At 42.6% G+C, this 23,698-nt stretch overlaps 1 protein-coding gene across 1 annotated transcript in view; it reads left to right on the forward strand.

Annotated features, from left to right (window-relative positions):
- Positions 1-23,698, forward strand: part of ARHGEF5 (Rho guanine nucleotide exchange factor 5) — a 47,872-nt gene that overhangs the window by 4,242 nt on the left and 19,932 nt on the right. The gene's annotated exons all lie outside the window — the stretch shown is intronic.

The raw sequence follows: 23,698 nt of genomic DNA on the forward strand, positions 1-23,698 counted from the left end.
ACAAAATTACCAAACTGGGTACACAAAATTGATTTCCAATTCTGTAAAGGAAATCAGACTTCCAACCCACATGGCAAAAATGGTTCTTAAGGAACATTGATATATTCCTTAGGCCCTCCTCTCTTGTCTGTCCCTTTAGGTTTCAGAGAGATTCATACTTTGTAATAAGGTTTCTTTTTCCTTTGTGCCATTATGGAAGTTACAAATGAAAATGAAGGAGGATTGAATCACAAGTAAATGTTTTCATATGCTTTGTAGGTTTTCTAAATTAAAAGGTTGTCTGGGAACAGTACGTTTTTATACAATCCTAAAAAAAATAACTGGCCATGTGTCAGGAGTTTGTAGCATAGTAGTTAGATTCATTTGATTCTTGGTGACATAATGATTTATTGATGCTTATTAAAAAGACAGCCATTTATTGCTTCTAGAGAGGGATCTAGTGGGGATGTCCTTTAGGATCCAATTAGCTGCTCAGAAAACTTTCCTGTGGTTGTATTTCAATGAGGTTGTTTCTGCCCAGGGCCTGGCCCTCACTTTGTGGGTCCAGCTTGGCATTCAATTCCTACGAATTATGCATTTCTCAGCTGTATCATCCTGTCCAAACTCAAAAAAGAACCACAGATAAACCTGAATGGAATTTTTATTATAAAAAAATTGGCAAGAACTTCACTGATCAACACATTTCCTCTTTGTCAAAATATCTGCACAAAAAGGCAAATTAATGCCTCGTGGTTGATGGGTGAGCATGGGATTGGAGCAGAGGGGGCTCACATGGAGATCCTACCAGTTATTGATCACTGATCACTCAAGCCCTCTGAGCTGTAGCTGTAGAGCTGCCAGGAGGACAGCGTGCCCACCATTAGGCCAGGCACCCCAGACAGTGCTGCAGACCTGCTGGCCCACACTGGCCCTCAGGATCACCCCCTTCTTTATTCCTCAGCCTTTCTCTAGACAAGTACCCCACACAACTGTTACAACTGGGATCCCTACATCAGTCAGATCCTCCTCCCCTGCGTTTGGAAGATTGCATCAAAGCACCTGGAGAGACTTTTGGATGCACTCAGATTGTTATGTTTCTTCAGGTTGTCTTGTTTCCTGTGGCCGTGCTTATCATCCCTTCTGAGTGGATTTTGCAAGTTTTACTTCTCAAAAAGCCATGCTGTTTCTGTTATTTCCAAGTTCCTCAGGGAGTATCTCATTGATATTAATGACAGATGGATTCAGGGTCTTATCAACAGTAACATCTTTCCATACATTAATCCTGGAGAACCTTCTTCAGAGGCAGGCACACACAAGTTCAATAGTTCACCCTAAGGTTAGTTTAGCCTAGCAAAGATACTAGCAAAATGTTTGCACTAGCAAAGGTGCTGGATTTCTACATGACCCATCGAGGAAGCTATTGTTCTGGACTTATGGGCAAGCCAGTTATTATTTGGTACATCACCAATTCACAGAAGTATCACATACCTGCCAATTTATTGCTATAGCAATCTGTAAAATCACAAATTCATTAAATTATCTCCTTGCCAAAAAGTTTTTAGATTGGCTATCAGTAAAGCATTTAGCAATTCATTTGTTGTTGAAGTCAGGCAAAGTTAATTTTTAATGAATGTTCATCTCATGTGTTTGAATTTCACACGTGGTACATGACACAAATGGTAAGCTATTATACAATTAGTAGTAGGTCTTCCCACACACTGCCATTCAGGTATGGCTTTTCCTTCTTAAATTGGTACCTGGATTTGGTCTTTCTGAGGAGCGGATATGGGAGGAGTTACAAATAGTGCACGGGGGACTACATGTTGAAATGTTTTCACCCATGTTCACACACACCGAGCCGTCAAAAGAGTCCAGGAATGACTGGCCTCAAACTCATTTACACCCCTGCACATGAAGTCTAGGCTCACAATACGGGAGCACTGGGCAGCCCCCCAAGATTCAATTCCTACAAATTTTATGGGTTGTTAGTCAAAACAATTTTTTGGTGAATCAGTAACCAAGAAGCAATCAGTAGATTAATTGCCACGTGGCCAATTGTTAGTTTGTGTTCATCACTCATTGTAAACGAAAGACAGTCATCAGAGCCCATATGTAGCACATCCATTGATTCCTTCTTAGCAATCGTCTTAGAAGTTGTTTTTTGTCTTTTTTGCCCCTCCTGTTATCATGTAAGCTTCTCTAGAGTGCAAAGGTTGATTTCAGTGGCTGACAGCAACCAAGTGAATGTTTCTATTGAGAAATTGGAATTCCATCTCTTTCCTAAGACTACTCTAATTCTCGCATTTTGTGCTTCCGTTACTCATTACTGCTACCTCCAGAAAGTCTTTCAGGAATTTTGACATGTGCAGCTCCAAGATGGTCCCTATGGCACAGTTATTTCATTTATTGTTTTGCTATGACATTTTTTCTACCCATCACAAGTGTCAATGGCTCTAGGTAACCTTTTGTTACAGAAGGGAATTGTGTCACCCTTAGGATGAGGACCACGTGAATCAGGTCAGGAGGGAGTCCAGGAAGTCACCACCAGAGTGGCGCAGACACTCCAGCTCACGATGAGAGAATAGTGGATGGGTATGTGATACCAAGGCTACCCTTTGTCAGGAAGAACATCGGGGCTGATACGTCACCAAAACCTTCATCTCTATGTCCCCTCTAGCAGCATAGGAGGCCACTCAGCCTTGGACACAGCAGCCTTCACAGAAGACTGAGCTTTAACCCAGTCTCAGTGACCCCTCTGTGATTTAGTTGGTAAAGGTCTCCGGGAAACCTCTCTCCCTTTGAACATGTCCCCAGCCCATCCAGTAAGAAAACATGGGGGACCTGTGGGAAGGCAAGGCATTCAGGTTTTATTTTTGACATCCAGCATTTTATAATCTTAAACCTGGGATTTATAGTATATTTCTCTTAGGTATCATCTCTCCACAAGAGGAAGAATGAGAATTGGTTTATCTCTTCGTCCCCAATACATTAACATTCCTAACAAATAGTGCTCACCAAACACTTGGTAAAGAAATAAGGGACCCTTTAACTGTCTGTTAGCCTCATTTCCAAATTTTCAGACTTGAGCTATCTTCTGATTTCTAACCTCCTTTAAATCCCTCTAGTTGTGGGTTATAGTATAGTAGAACTTTAACTGCAGCTGATAATTGTGGAGCACTTACTGTGTGCTAGACCCTCCATAAAATGCTGTAATATAATCTTCACATTAAATCTGTGGAGAGGTACTATTCCCAACCTTACATAACAATGAGGAAAAGGAAGTTTAGAAAAGTTTAGAGAAGGTAATTTACCCACGGTCACAAAATCATCCACTGATAGAAACATAATTCAAGACCAGGCAGTCTGGCTTTAAAGGAACTCTGAGCCACTCTGCTATAGAGCTACTGATATTCCTAACGTGAATGGCTGCATCAGGACAGTTCCTCCCGTGTTTCCCCAAAAATAAGACCTACTCAGACCATCAGCTCTGATGTGTCTTCTGGAGCAAAAATTAATGTAAGACCCGGTCTTATATTCTATTATGTAAGACCCAGTATTATATATATTGTATTATATTATATTATATTAATTATATTATTTTATATTAGACACAGTCTTATATTAAAATAAGACCAGGTCTTATATTAATTTTTGCTCCAAAAGATGCATTAGAGTTGATGGGCCGGCTAGGTCTTATTTTCGGGGAAACATAGTAGTATCACTCAATAAACTTCGAGTGAATGTACAAATTAATAGTCATCGTGTCCAAATTTCTACCCATAATTTATAGGCCTGGGGATGTGTTAACCTTCATTCTTTTAAGTTAGATTATTTTACTGTCCATTAGATTTATCCAATTCTTGCTTTTAGTATATTCTTATGTGGTGGATAATAATAATCAAGAATATATAGAAAGGAAAGAAACAAAGTGGGAATATAACAATTACTATAAAAATGCTGGGAATATTTATTGATTTCTATCACAGAGCAGTGGCCATTGGCTTCTCAAAGGAGTGTGCCCATCTGCTGAGCCTGTGATTCTGGAAGGCCAGGATGGTGCCCGTGTCAGGTGGGAAGACGCATTAGGGTGTTGTCCTTGACAACTCTGGCAAGAGGGTGGAGAGCATGATGGACAGTAAACATTGGAAATGACAGGGATGGGAATCTGTGTGTGGTCAGTGGTTCACTTGCCGCCTGAAATTGGCACCTGAAGCATCTTTGGCATGTGGACCAGGAGTTGCCAACCACCGACCTGTAAGATTGTTTACTGTTTGCTGTGAGTGTCGAGTACCATTGTTAAATAGGTGTTGCTGAGACAGAAACAGGAGAGTTGAAATGCCATCCCCCTGGGTGAAAACATTACTATGTTTTCCCAACCAGCAGGGAAGAGTCTTACACTCCTTGCTTTCTTGACCAATACTGAATAACACTGGTTCATGTTTTGATATTTTTTAAACCTGCGCTTCCCTCTTTCTTTGCTTTTAATTTTTGAAATCATGATGGGCCCCCAAAAAGAGATGGATCCTTGAGCACAGGATGATTCGGTCAATAGAGTGCTGGCTCAGAGTCCAGATGTCTGAGTTCTCAGCCCAGTTCCCCCACTAATTCACTGTGTGACCTTAGAAAAGTTGCTAAACTTCTCTGGCCTTCAGTTTCCTCATTTATGAAATGACAGGTTGACAGTCTTTAAGGTTCTTTCTTATTTTCCAATTTTTTGTCTCTCTGTTGGTTTCCTCACATTTCATTGTAATTTGGATTTTCATTTTTTTCAAAGGACTATAGAATAAGTTTAATGCAGAGAAAATGAAGTGAACTCTTAAAGATAATTGAATATCTTGGGACTTAATCACAGTGGGAACTCAAGAGTAATTGCTGAATCAATGAGTTGAATATTTTAGTGCTGTAGGAAATAGGGATTGGAGAGGCTGGCTGAAACCTAAGGTGAAGTGCTCACTCTAAGAAAAAGGAGTTTGGTTAGCCTTCTTGGATCTTATTGAGTAACTTTCACTGGGAAAGAAAAGTTCTAGCACCTGGAATAAAATTTAAATGTCTAATTCTGTTGCCCAGAATTAGACATTATTATTACATTAGACTGTAATAATAATTTTAATATCTAGTGTTATTGTGGTGCAATACCTGCATTATTAGCTTCTCTAAATTTCATGAAAATTCTATGCATATAGTATTTTTGTTACGTTCATTTTTCAAAGAAAATAAAAAGGAAACAGAGGCACAGAGATGGTAAGAACCTCCCTATGGTTACAAGCTAGTGTGTGATGCAACCTGGGTTGTAATGCAGGTCGACCTGATTCCAAAAACCACACCCATAGCCATCAAGCACCTTATAGTCTTTTTCTGCCTATAGTTAAGTAAGGCTTGGGAAAATCAACCCAAATATTTGGAAAATCCATTTTAAGAAAAAGATAAAAGTGTAGCCAACAGAGATAGATAGCTAGATAGCTAGATAGCTAGTTGGATGGATGGATAGATAGTATACGTTGCATGTATGAACCAATGCACTAATGAATAAAATAGTAACATATAAATCAGCTTTTTTAATTGGCAAAAATTATCTAGAACTAAGTACAGAAAATGAACCATACACAGTAAAATAAGTGAAAACCACTAAAGAATATGATGAGAGCTGTACAACCCTTGAGTAATTAGAGAAATGAATTTCAAAGCATGAGATACCATTCCCCCCCTCCCAGATGGATAAAAATAAAAAGACAGATACTTTCTAGTGTTGCTGAGCATATAAGAAAATAGATATTTCCCCATAGTCTTGATGGAAATATAAATTGATTTGGTGGTAATTTGGGACTATATCTCTAAAAATTAACATTTGCATGCCCTTTGATGTAGCAATTCTAATTCTAGGAACATAGTCTACAAACATATTCACATATGTATGGGCAAAATATATACATACAAATGTGTTTTAAATTTAAGCATTAATTGTAGTAATAGCATATGTCATAAATGACCTAATATCCTTCAATAGTGGCATTGTTACATAACACATTATAAATCTATAATACGGAATATTATGCAACTATTAAAATAATGAAGTTTTATCTCTATAATGTCCAGAAAAGATTCTCATAAAATAAGAGAAAAAGAAGTCATATTGATACAGTACTTTCTCATTCGTGTAGAGAAAAACCTACCTATAAATGGGCATGAGTGTGTGTGTGTGTTTATACATAGACATATATTAAGGCACAGGAAAATATATAATATGATAAGCATTAAATGGTTAAAGAAGATGACTCTCAAAATGGAGAGTGTACTATGGAAAATAAGACTGCATTATTAGAAAACTTTAAACAAGTACTAATACTGCAATTAAAAAAAGGAAAAGAAGTTCATTCAGATTACTTTATGCTGATTCTCTGGCCCTCAACGATTAATATCATTTAAGATTTTGGTAGATTGTTTCAAATTGTACCAGGATACAAATTTCTTTTCTTGGTCAGAGCTGGCATGCCTGACCAGCAGGCAGCTAGCCATCAGTTGGTGACTAAGATCCAGTGTCCTTACACATTGGGCATCTGTCATCATCTCCATATGGTTCCCAGGGTTGTCATGTATGTAGAAAGGAGAAAAGAAATGGAAGCATTTGTGGGCCTAGCCTAAAATTGGACTCAGCACTCCTACTCACATCCCATTGGCTAAAAGTGAGTCATGTGGTCAAACAAAAAAAATGCAAGGAAGTCTGGGAAATGTGGTTTCTGTATGTCCCCAGGAATAAGAGGAAATACTTTGGGTAAACATCTAGCAGTATCTGCCACAAGTAATCAGAGCCTCTGAGTTTCTAGCTCTCTGGCTCTTCAGGACAACAGTGAAGCTCTAGAGAAGCGGTGATACTAAGAGGTGGAAAAGAGGCAGGAGATGCCCCTCCCCAGAGTTCCATCAGCAGCACTCACACCAATACACACAAGGGATTTTTGTTCAAGTTTATGTGAAGCACCATCCAAAGAAAGTTTCAAGACAAATTCCTTAGTCCCCACTGCAGTAGAGAGATTCTGAATTGACACTGCTCCCCAGATCACTTTCTGAGGGACCCAGCTGGTGTCAGCCCTGAACCATTAAATCTCTAGATAGTGGGGAATTCTGCAGACATGGGGTCAGGTATGCCATGGTCAGTTGTATCCTTGTTTTGCTTCCTCATGTATAAAATGGTGGTAAGATACCAAACATCCTATCTGTTCCAAAGGGATGTCATGAGCTTCAAAAAAATGTAACCTAAATGTCAACACTTTTTAAGCTGAAATGAAATGCTAATTATGATTCGTAGTCCTACAGCATAGAGAATCATCCACTCTCTTCTCTCACCTTCTTTCTTTCCTTCTCCCCTACTTTCCTTCTGTACTGTTTTCCTAACCCCTTGTGAAAAAGATAGAGGACTTGAAATGTGCGTTCCGTAACTAAAACCCCCTACAGTTCAGTTCTAGAGAAGGTATCAGGGGAGCCAAAGGAGAGCGCCTGAACAAAAAGGTATAACTGAGAAAAAGGGTTAGATTTAGGGTAATGAAATTAGACAGGTTTGTGTTCCTTTCTTCCCCCAAAGTAGGTTGTGATGGGAGATTAGACAGTGGGTATTTTAACAAGGTGGGGACAATGGAAAGGCTGCATTTCCAGGTGTCCAAAATGACCCCCCTGTGGTGTTTGCACTGAACTGGAGAGCAGAAAGGGAGTAGTGATTGAAGTTGGTAGAGTCAAAGCTAAATGTTTGATTCTTGTGGCGTGGGGAAGACATCCAGCACGCCATGCCTGGTTTGCGGATCTTTCTCCATCAGACAGAACAGCATGGATTGTTAGTGTGTGTGCAGTAGGAATCTATTTGTAGGCTGGAGCAATGCTGCTGATAGAGAAATACGACCTTTGGTAAAGCCAGCACCTAGTCAGGGTGATTTTAGAGACACCCTAGGCTTACAATGATGTCTCCCTCCTGACTTCTGATACTCAGAATTTCTTTTGCAAGACAATATTTTGTTTCACAATCAAAGATAAACTTAACATGCGGATGAACATATTTATGCTAGGTTGTGAACAGCAGGTCCGAGGGCCCTGTTTTGCTGAGCGTTAAGAGCCTTAGCTACCTAAAGAGAGCGGGGAGTAAGAGAGGTTGAGACTCCCCTTGCCATTTATGTTGCAATCTTTGCCTCTTCTGAAATCTGTGCCCCCCCGCCCCAGATTTTAGCTACCGTTTCAGTCTCTGAAACCTGCCAGAAGACTTAAGAAAACGGCAAAAACAAAACAAATATAACTAAGTTCCCCCAGTAGGGGGAACTGATAAAGTAAAGAGCAATGTCTCCATGCAACGGACTGTCATACAATTATCAACAACAACAAAACAATATAGATGTTCTCCATATCTTACATAGAAAAATCTCCAATATGCATTGAGAAAAGCAAGCACAATAGAAAGAGGGTGGAGAATCTACAGGTGTATGCGCTTACATGTACATAAAATAATTCTGGAGGGTTATGTAAGAAATCAAGAGGCTGGAAGCTGGGAGGATGATGACAAGCAAGAGAATAACCAGGTCTGAAGCTTATAAAATTTTGGCCAGCTTCTTTAAGAAAACGGATGTGGATTTATGATAACAAAATTAGTGGTCATACTAATGCCTGGTAGGGAGGGACTCTGAAGCTTAAACTTTGCTAATGTCATGGCAGGACAAGCAGGGGAGAACTTCAGAATGCTGCCAGAACGTTAAGCCATTTTACCTATTCAAAAGCAGTGGATTTGCCGAGGTAGCTTTGGAGAAAGAGAATTGAGTAGGTGACCAAGCCTCACGAAAAATTTGAGTTCAGATCATCATATTTATAACACGAAAATTACGAAAACTGCAACAGTAACTACACTAACACATCATTATATGACTCTCAGATTGACAACAATTAAAAAGTTTTAAAAACACAGTTAGTGAGAGCATGGGATGTAATAATACATTGCTGCAATTTGGTATAAATGACCTCTCTGGAGAACAATTTTCCAGTGTCTCCCACACTTGTAAATGCACATACTACTTGACCTAGCAATTTCACCTCCATAAATACATATATTCTACAGGTAGGCTGGCCCATGTGCAAAGAAACATACAGAGGTCATTCATTACAGCAACGTTTGGACTCCAAACTATTGGAAACCTCAATAGGAGACTGGTTAACTAAATTATGCTATTTTATCTAAATTATCTATTCAACAGAATATTGTACAGCTGAAAAATAAACAAGGAAGCTCTTTATGTGCTGATATTATAGAACAGGGGTGTCCAAACTGCGGCCCGAGGGCCAACTGCGGTCCGCAATCCATTTTTTACTGGCCTGCAGCAAATTCCAAAAATATATTTAGTTTACTTAAATAAACAAGGTGAGGCAATATGTACTTTACCTCGAGTGAGTAGCTGGCTGTTTGTGTATTTTACCACATATGGCCTTTGGTGAAAACCGTTGAAAAAAGTTTAGACACACGTGTTATAGAACAATCTGCAATCTATATTTTTAAGTGAAAAATGGCCGTATCAAAATATATTGTGGGCTATCATTGATGTAATCTGTTTCCCATAAACACAGAATATTTTTGGAAGCATTCCCCAAACAACTGGCAATATTGGAGTGTTCAGGGAAGAGAAGTAGATAGCTGAGGGACATGTGTGAAAAGAAAAAAGCACACTTTTGTACTTTTACATTTTGAAAAATGCTCATGTGTAACTTTTTCAAAACATGATTTTTGAAAAAGTTGAAACAGATTTTGAAAATTCTGCCAAATATACACTAACCTTAACCTCTAAGGAAGCCTGGGACTGTTCAGAGGGCAGCCGAGGTTAAGAAAAGTTGGGAAGATTGGCATTTTTTTCCGCTCCACTGGAGGGTAGAAAACTTAAAAGTCTCATTAGTTGTCCAATGATTCAGTGAATTTATGATTCTAAATGAAACATTTTCACGGGTATTATTTCTTTTTAGTGGGCCCAATAAAATTTCTAGGAAATGATTCTATAAGTTCCTGGCAGCCATGAATTCCTCTCTGAACTTCCCACTACAGTGCATTAGCATCTTAAAAATTAAAGAACCTCCTTTGTCCAACTCCTACGGAGGAGACAGAAAAGAACCACGGCACCTAGAGTTTCTCTCTTTATTTTCCTTTATTTTCATTGGGGACTGACAGTTATAATACTTCGCTCAGTTCAAAGAAGACAGGATCCCTTTAGACATGGTTAAAACCCAAACCTAAGTACACGCAGTCTGAAAGAAACAAGTCAGATGGAGAGACTATGGATCCTAAGTATGTGATTACTCTGAAAATAAGAAAGCTGTCACTGAGTGAGAGCTGCTAACTCAACCATCAAAGGTTCAGAATATATGAGAAACCTCTTGTTACAAACTGTATATTGCAAGAATGATTTAGAACGAAGAATACATTTCAAGATTGATGTTTTTAAAAAGACAGCTAATAATTTCAGAACAAAAAGGCTTGTGATCAAAACCATTTATTTCCACAAGATGGTGCTATAACTTCTGCCAAGCAGGAAATTCACATTTCCTTCAGGAACTAGAAATCCAAAATATACTTCTGACTGCGGACCAGATCTGCATGTGCTTTGGTGAATCTGTCAGAGAAGCACATGGGACAGAAAACGTTTTGGTGGAGGTCGATTTGGGCCCAAAAAGTGAAGGTCGTTTCAGGTAATGTTGCCTTCCACCACCTCCACACATACCTGAGCTGACGTCTCAAGTCTTCATGCTCACCTTCCAGCCCAGTCGTTTTCTAAAATGCTGCTCTTAACCACTCTCAGGTGTATGTGTGTCAGGAATGGAACCTGGGTATTTGGAGTGGCATAGAGTATCAATTAGCATGGAAATGTGTCTCCCACACCTGCCCACACTTTCTACCAGGGACAGCTGAAGACTCAGTTCTTCGGCCCACATTAATCATACTTTCCTTGAATTTCCCTGGCATTATTATTTTCACCTCTCTGTGCGCTTATCAGAGGTTGCTTTGCAGTACTATTTGACCATTTCCACCGAAATTTTCCAAGTTCTTTTGCAACAGAGTCCATCTCCTCATTGCTGTTGTATTATTTCTCACAACAATGAGCATCCTCACTTGAATTTACGTGTAATAATAATATGAATGCCAACAATCTGAAATAAGTGCTCAATAAACTTAGTTGGTGGCCTGAGTAACCGGAGGGTGCTAACCCCAGTTAGCCACTGCCTAGGAGATAGGAATGCGATCTCTTAACTCACACCCTGTCTAGAGCTGTTTGATCATCTCTCACAGGATAGGACTGAACTGTCCTTCTCACTCTGTTTTTCTTTTTAATGTTTGCTTCTCTGACTTTAATGTCTTCATTATCCTTGTCTTGAGGGAGCCATGGAGGCGAGCATATTTGTATGATAAGGGAAACAGAAGGATGTTTCTATTGAAGGGGATGGCGTCTCCCTCTCTATTCATCCTGATTCTTTCTCCATTTTTGTGTCTTTTTTTCTTTGGCAGTCAAAACTCTGACATGCGTGGCTGGTCACTCCCTCTCTCTCTTGTCGCCATAACCTCTCTACTCCCACAGGGAAGTAAGGCTGGTCAGTGGAACCCTAGGGGCACAGGGACAACAGGATACTCTGGGCCACTATTAGGAGTATGACAGGAAACCTGGGCAGTTCCAGGAGTCTTGGCTGGATAATATGGATACAAGTGGGAGAGGGATACTTGGACCTCAGGACAATCACTGGGGACTTTGATAGCTGGAACAGGACACTTCCAGAAATAGACATCAAGCATTTGAGATTAGGGATAAAGCCAATAACTTTCTATTGGCAAAAGTGAAAGACCGTGTTTGACCAAAAAGGGCATTTCTACATTCAAAATAATCAGCATGTTGTTATCAGTTTTCACCTTTTATTATGTCCATCAGAAGAAGAACCAATGCACAAAGACCCAACTCATTCTTTCAATAAAATGAGATTTTAGTCTAAAAAATACAAAAAGAAAAGGTATAATGCCTGTTTTTCAGCTTCTCTCAAATAAGAGAAAAGAATAAAATATATATGTAGAAAAATAGTAGAAGAAATATTTGGCTTTAAGCACCCATTCAGAGGAATACTTGGGACCCCAACTCCCTCTTCCTACCAGTATAAGATATGATATAAACATTATGTATATATCAGTATGTATCTCTGTGTGTGTATTTCTCATCTTATACCAAAAAGAATATAATATGGCTCATAAACATATATACACTCACAAAAGATAAAATCAAAGGTGGATGAAAGACAAAAATAGGACAAAAGGAAAACAAAAAGAGAAGGAATAAGAGTTCACAAAGAAAAATGACTAAGTCTTTTAAATTCACTCTGATTTGAGAAAGTGAAAAACATGAGTGATAGCCCAACAACATTTATATAAGTTAAAAACGCATGCCCACAAATAGTATAGAGTTTTTTATTATTAAAAAATAAAGTAAATAAGCAAAACACAGAAGGAACCTTGAACAAACCAAAGAAACCAAAGATGACAGTGTGTGCCATGAAGTGAAGATTGTAATTCAACTTTCTGCACCTGCCTTCCCCAAATAAAAATTAAACAGGTACATTATAATAAATCTAGGAAGTGCCATTACGGAAATTAGCTCTAACTAGTGTGGAAGTTTGGAAGAGAGAACAAGGAAAGGCTGCACCAAGAGAGTGACCTGAATGTTGTATCTTGAAGGATGTGTGAAAATTTGTAGAAGGTAGGGAAAGGGGAAGTGTAAGAGGAGGGCCAAGTCAAAGCAGAGGTTTCTAAGTCCAACCCAAATGTCAGAAGGAAAAGAACAGCGGTAATGGGCTACACTCTTAAGCGACTTCTTTTTTGAGATGCAAATCTGGCCGTCACTTCCCTGCTGTCAATCCTTCAATGGCTTCCCTGCCCCTCAAGATAAACACCCCAGTCATTCATTTAGTCACCTGGGCTCACAGGATCCCTGGTCTCTACTCACGTCATTGGTTTCATTTTGTGCCAGGGTGCCGCTGTCCTGTCCTCGAGATCTGAAACACTCCAGCTTTCTTTCAGTTTCTGGAATGAGCCAATGACCTTCCTGCCTCAGTGTTTTCAAATGTTTTTCTTCCTCCTGGAACCCTCTTCCCCATCCTCTTTGGCTCGCTCATTTCTATTCATCCTTCTGAGTTCAGCTGGCGTAGTACTTCCAAACTCCTGATTTCTCTAACTGTCCCCATGAGGTCATTCATTCTCTTAGGTGATACACTTACCTTTTAGCACCCATTAAAATTATAAGAACATAATTATCAAGTAATCATTTGTTTAATGTCTATGTGCTGGCGTAATACACATTTATTGAGATGAAAGACCATGTGTGTACCATCCTCAGACCCTCATTCCATGCCCTGCACATAATGGAAACATAAATATATGTCGACTGATTAAGTGAACTAAATAATTAAGTAAGAGTGCTTTGGTAGGGTGGGGAGGAGGCGATTCAGCTTTCAGACAGGTCAACTGAAACTGTAAAATCTAAATAAAAGTTGGGGTCCAGCTAAGGAATCATTGGCCCCATTCTCTCTATCAGGGGTCCACATAGTGGGATCTTGGTAGACTCATTGGGGGAATGGGATGAAAATATTAGAACTTTTCATTGTATTTATTTTTATCATCTCCTGTTTTAAATGTTTTTGCGTAGTATAAAGAAGTACATGTCTACAGTTTATAAATAAACAAAACACACATATATTGGGGGTGCCTGCTGAAAATTCTTCTGTTGATAGGAGGTAGGATAAAAGATGTTTAAAAACCAGTGCTGTAGCTCCGAGGGTCTCCACTCTCATTAGGCACCCAGCTCAGTACGGAGCTATTTCCCAATAGTTCTGCATGACCCCACACCTACAGCTTTGAAACTCGCTTGGTTTGGGCCGAGGGCAAATTCATAAAACTCATCGGATGGTTATGAAGGAAGTCTCTGGTAAAGAACCACTGCTTTTAGATCAGGGTTCTCAAATCTGCCTTCTCATCTTAATTACGTGGATGCTTGAAAACAAACAACAGCAAATGAAAAAAAATATTTCCTTGAGATTTTACCGATTTGGCAGGTGTGGGACTGCAATAGAGCCAGAACTCCCCTAAATGGATTTCATCAGTTTCAGTCTCTTTGAGAACAGGGATCATCTCCAAACACTCAAAAAAAACAAACAAACAAAAAAGCAAGACAATCAGGGATAGCGTCCTGCAAAGCAGGATGGGACCCTGTGGTCTCTTTCCGACTGTCCGCACTTTACCACAGCTGTAACCACTGTGTGGAAAGATGTGGTCACCCTCAGACATTATTTACCGGACAATCTGGAAATGCACAACTGAATAAAATGCAGGGGCATATATAGATTTTCCTATGACATATGTACTCAACTTAAAAACACACCTAAAGGAAAAATTTCCAGAACTCTGAGCCTCCTAAGACCCGGAAAGAGTATGGTCAGGCAGCCAGCTCACCAAGGGGCCGGTAGGTCATGCATGCTGTTGAGTTTGGACTTCATACTTCCAGAGATGAGGCTCCTCTAAATGTTTTCCTTCCGTTTTATTGAGGTATAATTAACAAATAAAAATTGCATATAAGGTGTACAACTTGATGTTTTGATATACATACACACATATACGATTGTGAAACGATCACCACAGTCGAGCTAATTAACATGTCTGTCACCTCACATAGTTCCCATTAATTTTCCTTTCCTTCTCTGCCTTGTGTTCACCACACCTCATGTTAAGCCCACACGTTTTGCTCCTCCCTCAACAGAAGGTGTTCAGGCTTCTGTTTTCGCATGTCCCATTTCGTCTGCTGGTATGCCTTTCTCTGTCCTCCTCTCCACCAGTGAACAGAGTACTTCAGACAAATCAGCTCAAATAATCACCTTATCCTTCAAGCCTTCTCTTACTCCCCAAGCAGTGCTCTGTCCTTTATGTCACCATTGCTCTCTGTGTACATCTCAACACAATACATCACACTCTGCTATCATTATTTGCTACTTGTGTCTCTCCTCGATTAGACTGAGAGCTCCTTGGGGGCAGAGACTTGGTTTTTGTATATCTGGTTTAAAAAAATGCATATTGAGTAAATGAATGAAAGAAAAAAAGTGGATGAAACAATTAGTATTTGTACCTTGAACAGCACTAAATTTAGGCTAGTGCCAATGTGCAAAGGTTGAGAAAAGAAGTTAAGGGGAAACCAAGGATGAGAACAGGAAAAATACGTCCCTTGGAATGGCACTGGATAGCTAAGAACCCCAGCGGCCAAGTCAGGCTGGACTTAAAGGAGAAAGACAAAGAGACCATGGTCGGTCAGGTTAAGGAAAGAACTGAGTTCAAAATCAGTTCAAAAAATTCAAAGGTGAGTCAGACATAAGGTAGAGTCAGACAGGCCAGAGCAGTTTTTAAAGAACTGGCACTGGATCCACTGAGAATCAGAGCTAACTGAGTGGGGGACCATGTGGCAGCTAACACGGGATGGTGTCACCAAGAGGATGTCTGGTCAGGGCAGTGACAGCCCCAGGCATAACTCTATGTGGTCCTGCTTTAAAAGAGATCACTGTAATCCCTTTATCAAAATATGGGGGTAGGATGACAGGCCTGATTAAGAAGCTCAGGCACCAAGAACAAGCATCCAGAAATGGAAAAGAAAGAAAAAAAAGACAGAACCATAGTTTGCACGTGAAGGGTAGAGGAGGAGCCCAGAGCTAGATTGGTTCTCACATGCACACACCCTGCAGGCAAGGGTGCTCTAAGTGATAAGTTTTAATGTTCCTACATCTCACTACTACTTGAAAAGTCAGCCGAGCCTTGTATGCTTAACTCTCTGGACAACAGCCCAGAGGTCATTGAATCAAGGGTGGTGACACAACAAAACAAAAATGCTGATAGGTCAGAGCTGGTAGAACAAGAGGAGGTCAAGTCTATGAGACCTGAGAGAGAAAACAAAGGGATAGAGAACTATAATGAAGGAGAATCAAGTGGAGCTGGCGTGGGGCAAGAAGAAGAGCCAGGCTGGTGTGGGAGGACGGCCCTGCACCTCTGACCACACTGCCCTCTCCTGGTAGGCAGTATGGAGCATGGCAAATGTCAGCTACTGGTCCCCAGGCAGCAGGGGTTTACTAAATTTGCTCACCCATACCCTGGATTAAGTTTGCTCTCCTAGCCTAGCAATAGAGACACTTCTAGCTTAAACTTCTTTTTATGACTTTATGAAAAAAATGTTTCAAGTGTAGTTTGTATAAGATATATTAGTTTCAGGTGTACAATATAGTGATTTGACATTTTTATACCTTACCATGTGATCACCCCACTAAATCTAGTAATCATGTCACCGTGCAAACATATCACAATATTATGGCCTATATTTCCCTTCCCCTTTTCACCCATCCCCCGCATCCCCTTCTCTCTGTCAACTATTCCTTTGGCCTCTGTTTCTATGAGTGTTTTTTGTTTTGTTTGTTCATTTGTTTTCTTTTTTTTTCATATTCCACACATAAGTGAAACCATATGGTATTTGTCTTTCTCTGTCTGACTTATTTCACCGAGCATAATACCCTCGAGGTCCTTCCATGTTGTTGCAAATGGTAAGATACATTCTTTTTAATTGCTCATAATATTCCATTGTATGTGTGTGCCACATCTTCCTTATCCATTCACCTATCGATGGACACCTAAATTGCTTCCATATCTCGGCCATTGTAAATAATGCTACAGTGAACTTTCTGACTTACAGCACTCCCCTCTCTCATCCCCTTTCTGAACATATGACACGTGCTGGCGCTGCTGTCTCCTACCTGAACTAGTCCTGGCTTTCCCTGGGTGTTTCCCACACCTACATGGCAGCTTAGAGTAGGCTGAAGGCTGCTGAACGGTGGAGGACTGAACCCCTCCGAGCAGCACGGTGGAAGTAGCACAGAAATTGAACACAGAAATGTTTCAGGACTTGATTGGAGAAGACACTATTCTGCTTTAATTACGTTGTACCCTAAAGCCCCCTTCAAAACGGGGGTAGGCATGGCCAGCCGGCATCTGCAGCAGCCAATGGGCGCAGTAATCTGCAAACAGTCTAACCCTCTAGCCATTTGGGCTTACAGATCAGGGCATTCCTGGAAAGATTCTACTTGACTTACAAGAGCAGGGAACCCCCGGGAGTGATGAGTGGGGCTGGGGTGGTCTGACTGAAATGGACCTACCTACCTAGAATCCCAGTGCCTAGGTGAGGGCTTCTTACTGCATGTGCGCACGCGGCTGTACTACAGAACCTTCTGGCATTGTTTGAAGTCTGTGGAGAGGAATAAAGATAGACCCTCAGCTTTGCACTGGAGGCCAACAGCACACAAGCTTTCCCTGAAAAAATCGGGAAAAAAATACAGGCATGAAAAACCACACGGGCCTGAGACTTAGGCTTAGATACTTCAGCACAAACACACACAAACACAGAGGTCCTGGGAAGAATAACAGAAGGAAAACACACCCCGAGATATCTAAAAATCCTAAAATGAACTCAGAGCATACATAGAGGAAAGACATGGCATGCCGTTTTAGAGATGTCATTCCTAGGGCTGTAGGAGATGGCCTTGTAGGGGGAGGCAAGGAGAGAGAGGAAGGGAGTGAGGGAGGGAGAGGGAGAGAGAGACAGAACCGCAGGACACGAGCCAGCCGGCCAGCAGGCTACACCCTTCCTCCTAAGGGAGAGACAAGGGGACATTAAGGAAGAGCAGTGAACAGTGAGGCAGGAAGAGAAAGAGGAATTACAAACACAGAGACTCAAACATTCAGAGACCCAGACGGCAGGCAGAAGGCCAGCAGGGTGCGAGTCAGGCTCAGCTGAAGACCTGCAGACTTGCAGGGGAGAAGAAACACCCAGGCAGATTTCAGAGACACACAAGGACACGGGAGAGGCCCCACTCTCTCCCCTCTTTGTCCCATTCCTTCTGGTCACTCCTCCCGGCCCTGTCCCCTGGCCCCTGTCCCCTGTCCCCTGCCGCCGCCTGCCCAGGGCTCCCGCCCGGTGACCCTCCCCGCCGGGCGCCACTTCCCCGCTCAGACGCGGGAGCTTCTTTCACACCAATGGGGCAGCGGCGCAGACAGGCCCTGCCCCTCCCCCAGGAAGGTGTGTCCCTGGTTTCCTCACCTGAAACTTCCTTGGGGAACCAGATCCCTCCCTCCCGGCCGGGCGGGGAAGGGCAGGCGCGGGTGGGGCGGCTAAGGCAGCCCAGGCCTGCGCAGGGGACGGGGCCGGAGACGCGACGGGGCCGGCCGGCGCCTGGGACTCGGAGGGAGCTCTGGGGCCGAGACAGCATGTGACACTGCCCAGGTGGGTCCCCTTCTCCCTCGCAGCTCCTGGCTCCCGCAGGCGGCTGTAGAGACCCGGTGGAGGTAAGGGGGGGACAGGAAAGACAAGGAAACTAGGCCTTCACTCTGGGACCAGCCCCTGCTGGGTCCCGGGGCGCAGGCTCCGGAAATGGGGGGCTGGGCGTAGGCAGAGTTCGGGGCGTGGGACGGAGTATCCTTGTCCGGGAGAGGAGGGAAGCTGGAGGAAATGCTCTTGCCTGAAAAAGTTGCTTCCGGCCTGCTCCCCGCCTTGGGAATGGGCACCCTGCCCCCAGATGTTCCCCAGCCCAATAATAGGGCTCTTCAAAGTCAAGGTCCTGGGCAAGGCGAAGCCCTATAATAAGGAATAACTGAGACTCCCTTTGTGGACCTGTTCCCTACTTAGAGATGTTTTACTGTCTGCTCTTTCTTAACTAGGCCCCGGCCTCCTTTCGCTGAGTTTCTTGGGGATTTACACACTGTGTGTCTAAGGCCATACCTCTCCCAGGCTAGCAAGGCTCTGAGTAAAAATGACTCCTGCCCCTCCCTGCTCCTTCCCCTTATCTGGGGAGTACTTCAGAAGCTTCAGGTCAATCACAATATTGCCTCCTGAACGTGAGGAGGCGGGGAAGGGAGCTATTTAGAGGTGGGGGTTGGGTGGGGGTGGGGCTCCAGTTCCCAGCATCATTTATAAGCAAGACTGTCCTAGGAGAGCTACTCCTGATGCCACTTGGCTTTCAGATTTCAGTCGCGTCTCCCCTTCCTGGATCTCTGATTCCTGAGACAGATTTGCCCTCCTGTCTACCTAGAAGTGAACTCTGGCCAGGACTCTTGTCAGATCCAGGAGGGAGGGTGTGTCAAACAGATGAGGGAGAGCGGGTGGCTTTCATTTCCAGTTTCTTCCCTCTTTTGCTTCCCCCCATGGCATTCTAAGGCCCTGTGTCCCTGGCCTACTCCAGAAATCCCAGCTCCTAGCGACACTGCTCCTGAGGTGGCCTCTTTCTCAGACTTCCTGTTTTATCTGTACCTGGAGTGTGGAGAAAGTCCTTGCCTACGTCTTAGCAAAATGGGGGTCAGGATGGATGTCTGTCATCACCCCAGTGGGGAAGAGAGAGGGGCCAGGAGGGATGTAAAGGAATCCCTCTTATCAAAAGAACACAGTGATTGTAAACACAGTCGGATTCTTCACATTAGGGGTCCCTAGAGTGGCTGCCCACAGTGTGGTCTGTCTGAGGCTTGCTGTGGGATAGACAAGATGATGTCATTTGTGGTGTCTGGAGTGGCCAGTCACTACGAGGTATGGAGAGAATGGGTCACTCACAGGGTCATGGATTGAACAAGAGCAGTGTTCCCCAAGTGTCAGTGGTGTAGACCCAAACAGGTGGCTGGCAGCATCTGGATACCGGAAAGTCACTCGCAGTGTCTGGAGTGTGTGCCTTTCAGAGTGTGTGCACGGTGGGTGAGAACAGAGTCGCCCTCAGGTCTATGCTAAGGACACACACAGGTCACTCCCACTCACATGATCTGTGTGGGTGGCAGCTGGGCCACGGTGGGCTTGTGGAGTATCTGTCAGCGTTGCCACTAGGGGCATTCTGTGTAAGCCCATCTGGGCTACAGGGCAGCGAATGAGGTGGTATTTTGAGACATTAGGGAATAGATACGAGATGTTTGTTAAGTTTTCACTCAGATGGAGGGTAGGACTTTCCTAAAGCGTATAGAACACAGGTTTTCACCGCCAGTGGTCCAGATCGCTACTCTTATTTTCAAATCTTCGTGATGTTGGGGCAACAATGTCAACCAGTGAATAAAGGCATACATCTATGTGGTATTCTTATTTTCTAAATCAAAATGAGAACCTGTCTTTTGACTTTGGGGGTATTTTCTTAAGATAAGCAGCAGTATAGATAACGGAGTGTAAATGCAGAAGTATTGTCATCTCAAAGAGCATTTCAGTGATTTGTGGTGTAAATCAGAATTTTAAAAGCTGACGCTGCTCGAAAATCCAGGAAGCATGGTTCTCAACATTCACGGCAGTCAACGTGGGTCCGAAGAAGAAGCAGGGTGATGGAGGTGGGGGTTGACTGGGGAGGGGGGATATCTTTGAAATATGATTTTATGTCTGGAGAGTAGAAATGGACAAGAGCTAAGGTGTTGGGAGCGCCAAGGGAGAAATTGAGCTCTGTCACACACTGCGTTAGGGGGTGACTTGGAGCTTTGTGTTGAGCACAGTCGCGTGTGGAACTGGATCAGCGAGTGCAAAACGTCTCTGGCCTGTCTGATGCGTGTCTGTGTGCATGTGCTCTGTTAGCGATTATTCACTCCCAGTGGAGAGGGAGCTAAGAGGCAACTCTGACGTAATGAGCAATGCACAAAAGTCTCTCTCCTCTGTCTTTATGTGCGTAAAACCATGTTTTACAGATTTCCTTTTTAGCTTTGTCACGTGCGAGGTGTGTGGTGCCTGACGGCAATCAGCTCACTAGGACCATCAAGTGAAGGGACATGGTGACTGAGTCGGTGACCACTGACATTTCCAAACGGGTAAAGACAGTGTTAGAAGTAGTGTCAGTGGGGATGCAGGAGGCAGCCATGATTGTGTCACTAGAATGGAACGGAAGATGTCTGTCTGTGGAGCACGTGTGTGTGTGTGTGTGTGTGTGTGTGTGTGTGTATTGCCTAAATATAGCAGAAACATGCTTATATATTTAGAGACTGCTTGTTTTGATGACATGGCGGTGTATATATAGGGCCAGGAGAACACACATGTGGGTGAGGGGAGACTACAGATTTAGTTACAGTCTCCTCAGACAAGTAGGAGCCAAGTTTCAGAAAATGTTTACAGTGAGCAAGTATATTATTTAACGTGTGGTCGAGAGAACAGGGTCACATCATAGTAGCATCTGTAATGATTATAGTATTTTGTCCTTAGGGCTACATACAGGGAACAGATCGCACAGTGTGTCAATTAACTGGAAAAGGACACAAAAGTCCTTCTATACAAGTATGTATATGTTAGACATGGCTCTTTAGTATCTGGATCTGTGAGGTGGCCAGGAACTTGTCACATAGTACATCTGCAGGGTGGCTAGGGACCTACCTGTTTGGTTATTATGCTGGGCGCTATTGCATAGAAACTGCAAGGGTGGCTCCTGTGTGTGTGTGTGTGTGTGTGTTTAGATGTGTGCTCATGCAAGTATGTGTGCATGTGCAGTATCTCAGGCCTGCAGGCATTTTGGGGGGTGGGCTGCCACTTCAAGCCTAGTCTAGACAGGTCCAGGTACAGCTGTTGGTTCCATGGCCACCTGGAGTCTTCTCTAGGCTTGTGACCTGCCAGCTTTCTTACCCATGGACTTCTGGTTGCTTACCGGTGACTTAATTCAGGAGACCTTGATTTGAGTTCCCCTGTACCATTTACTTAAATACGAGCAAGTATCCAGGTTATCTAACTTTCAGTAATCTCATCAGTATCCTAAGCAAAGTTGTCGGTGTGTCTCTAAAGGACTTTCCAGCTGTAAGACCTATATTTCTTTCTTACACTTTCTCTCTCATTAGCAATAATTACGCTCCTTAACATTTCTATGACCCTTAATTTAACAATGTACTTTTAAAATCTTCATTAGAATTCCTTGCAAAGAAAATATTTTATCCCCTTTATAAAGATAAGAAAATGGGTGTTCAAATAAATGAAATGATTTCTACAGTTGTCTTAAATTAGCAAGATACCAAAAAGGCAGAACTAGAAATTGAACAACGCTTTTTAGCTTTGCATTCTTCCTTCACACATTCGTGTGATAAACCTTTGTTGAGGGCCAACTAACCTTCAGGCAGCGGGGACTGAGCAGTTAATATGGCAGTGTTTGTGCTCTCACGAAGCTCATGGTTTAGCCCAGGAAAGAGACATTAAGTATATAATTCCAAGTGCCATGAATATGAGCAACATAAAGGGTTGTGTGGGAATCACGGGAGAAGAGCATTCCAGGCAGAACAGCAGCACACGTGAGGCCTACAGGAGAGAGAGGGGGGCTTGCGCAGAAGAACGGAAAGTCAGTGGGTGCTGATAGGTGACGGGGCTGCTGGAGAGACAGGTGGAGAGCAGGCTGTGGAGGGAATGCAACTCCTGCCGATTATTTGGGTTTCGCCCCAATGGCAGCCAGAGGCTACTGAAGAATTTAAACCAGAAGTAGGGCTTTGAAGGATCACGCAGGGACTGGGTAGAGAATGCCTTGGAAAAAGAACAAGAAGAGCTGGGTGAAGGCCTGTGGCCAGCCTGTGCCCAGATGCAGTGGCCTGGGGGAGAGAGGACAGCAGGCTGTACCTGGGTCTAGCGGGGGAGATGGGGGAAGGAGAGAGACTGGGGAGGTGCGGTCAGTAGGACTAGATTAGATATGGGGAGTGTGGGCGAGGAGGGAAACCGAGTCTTATTCTGTAACGGAAAAGTATTTATTGAGCGCCTAGTGTGGGCCGGGGACTGAGCTACATGTAAACGTTTGAGCAAGACAGATGTAATTTTTTTAAAAAAATGTTTTTATTAGTTTCAGGTGCACAAGACAAAGTAATACTTGGACGTTTATCATTTATATCCCTCACACTGTGTGAACCCTCCTCCCCCATCCACTATCCCTCTGACATCGCACAGAACCATTACATTTCCACTGTCTCTATTCCTAATGCTGTACTCCGCTTCTTGTAAGTATATACATACATATATATACATATATATATATATAAAATCATAATTGACATTCATTATTGTTCAGCTTCAGGTGTACAGTGCAGTGATCAGGCATCCACATCATCCCTGAGGTGGTCTCCCTAATGAGACAAGTGTCCATCGGATACCCTACCAAATCTTTGCAACATTATTGATTATATTCCCCAAATTAATTTTCAAAACCCCATGGCCATCTTGTGGTTACCGACTGTTTTCTAATCCCCTCACCTTCCCCCTTATTCCCACCCCCCCGCCCATCTAGCAACCCTCAGTTTTTCCTCTATGTCTCCAAAACTGTTTCTGATTAGTTCATTCACTTATTTTCTTTAGATTCCACATATAAGTGAAATACATATCATATGGTATTTGTCTTTCTCTGTCTGACTTATTTCACTTAACATAACGTTCTCTAGGTCCATCCATGTTGTTGCAAATGGTAAGATTTTCTTCTTTATGGCTGTGTAATAGCCCATTGTATAAATGTACCACAGTTTCTTAATCCAGTCATCTACCGATGGGCATTTCGGTTGTTTCCATGTCTTGGCTATTGTGTAAAGTGCTGCAATAAACATAGGAGTGCATAAAGATTTTTGAATTGGAGTTTTGGGTTTCTCCGGATAGATACCTAGGAGTAGAATTGCTGGATCATAAGGTAGTTCCATTTTTAGATTTTT

Source organism: Rhinolophus hipposideros (genome assembly GCF_964194185.1).
Source record: "Rhinolophus hipposideros genome assembly, chromosome: 25".
Lineage (NCBI taxonomy): Eukaryota > Metazoa > Chordata > Mammalia > Chiroptera > Rhinolophidae > Rhinolophus > Rhinolophus hipposideros.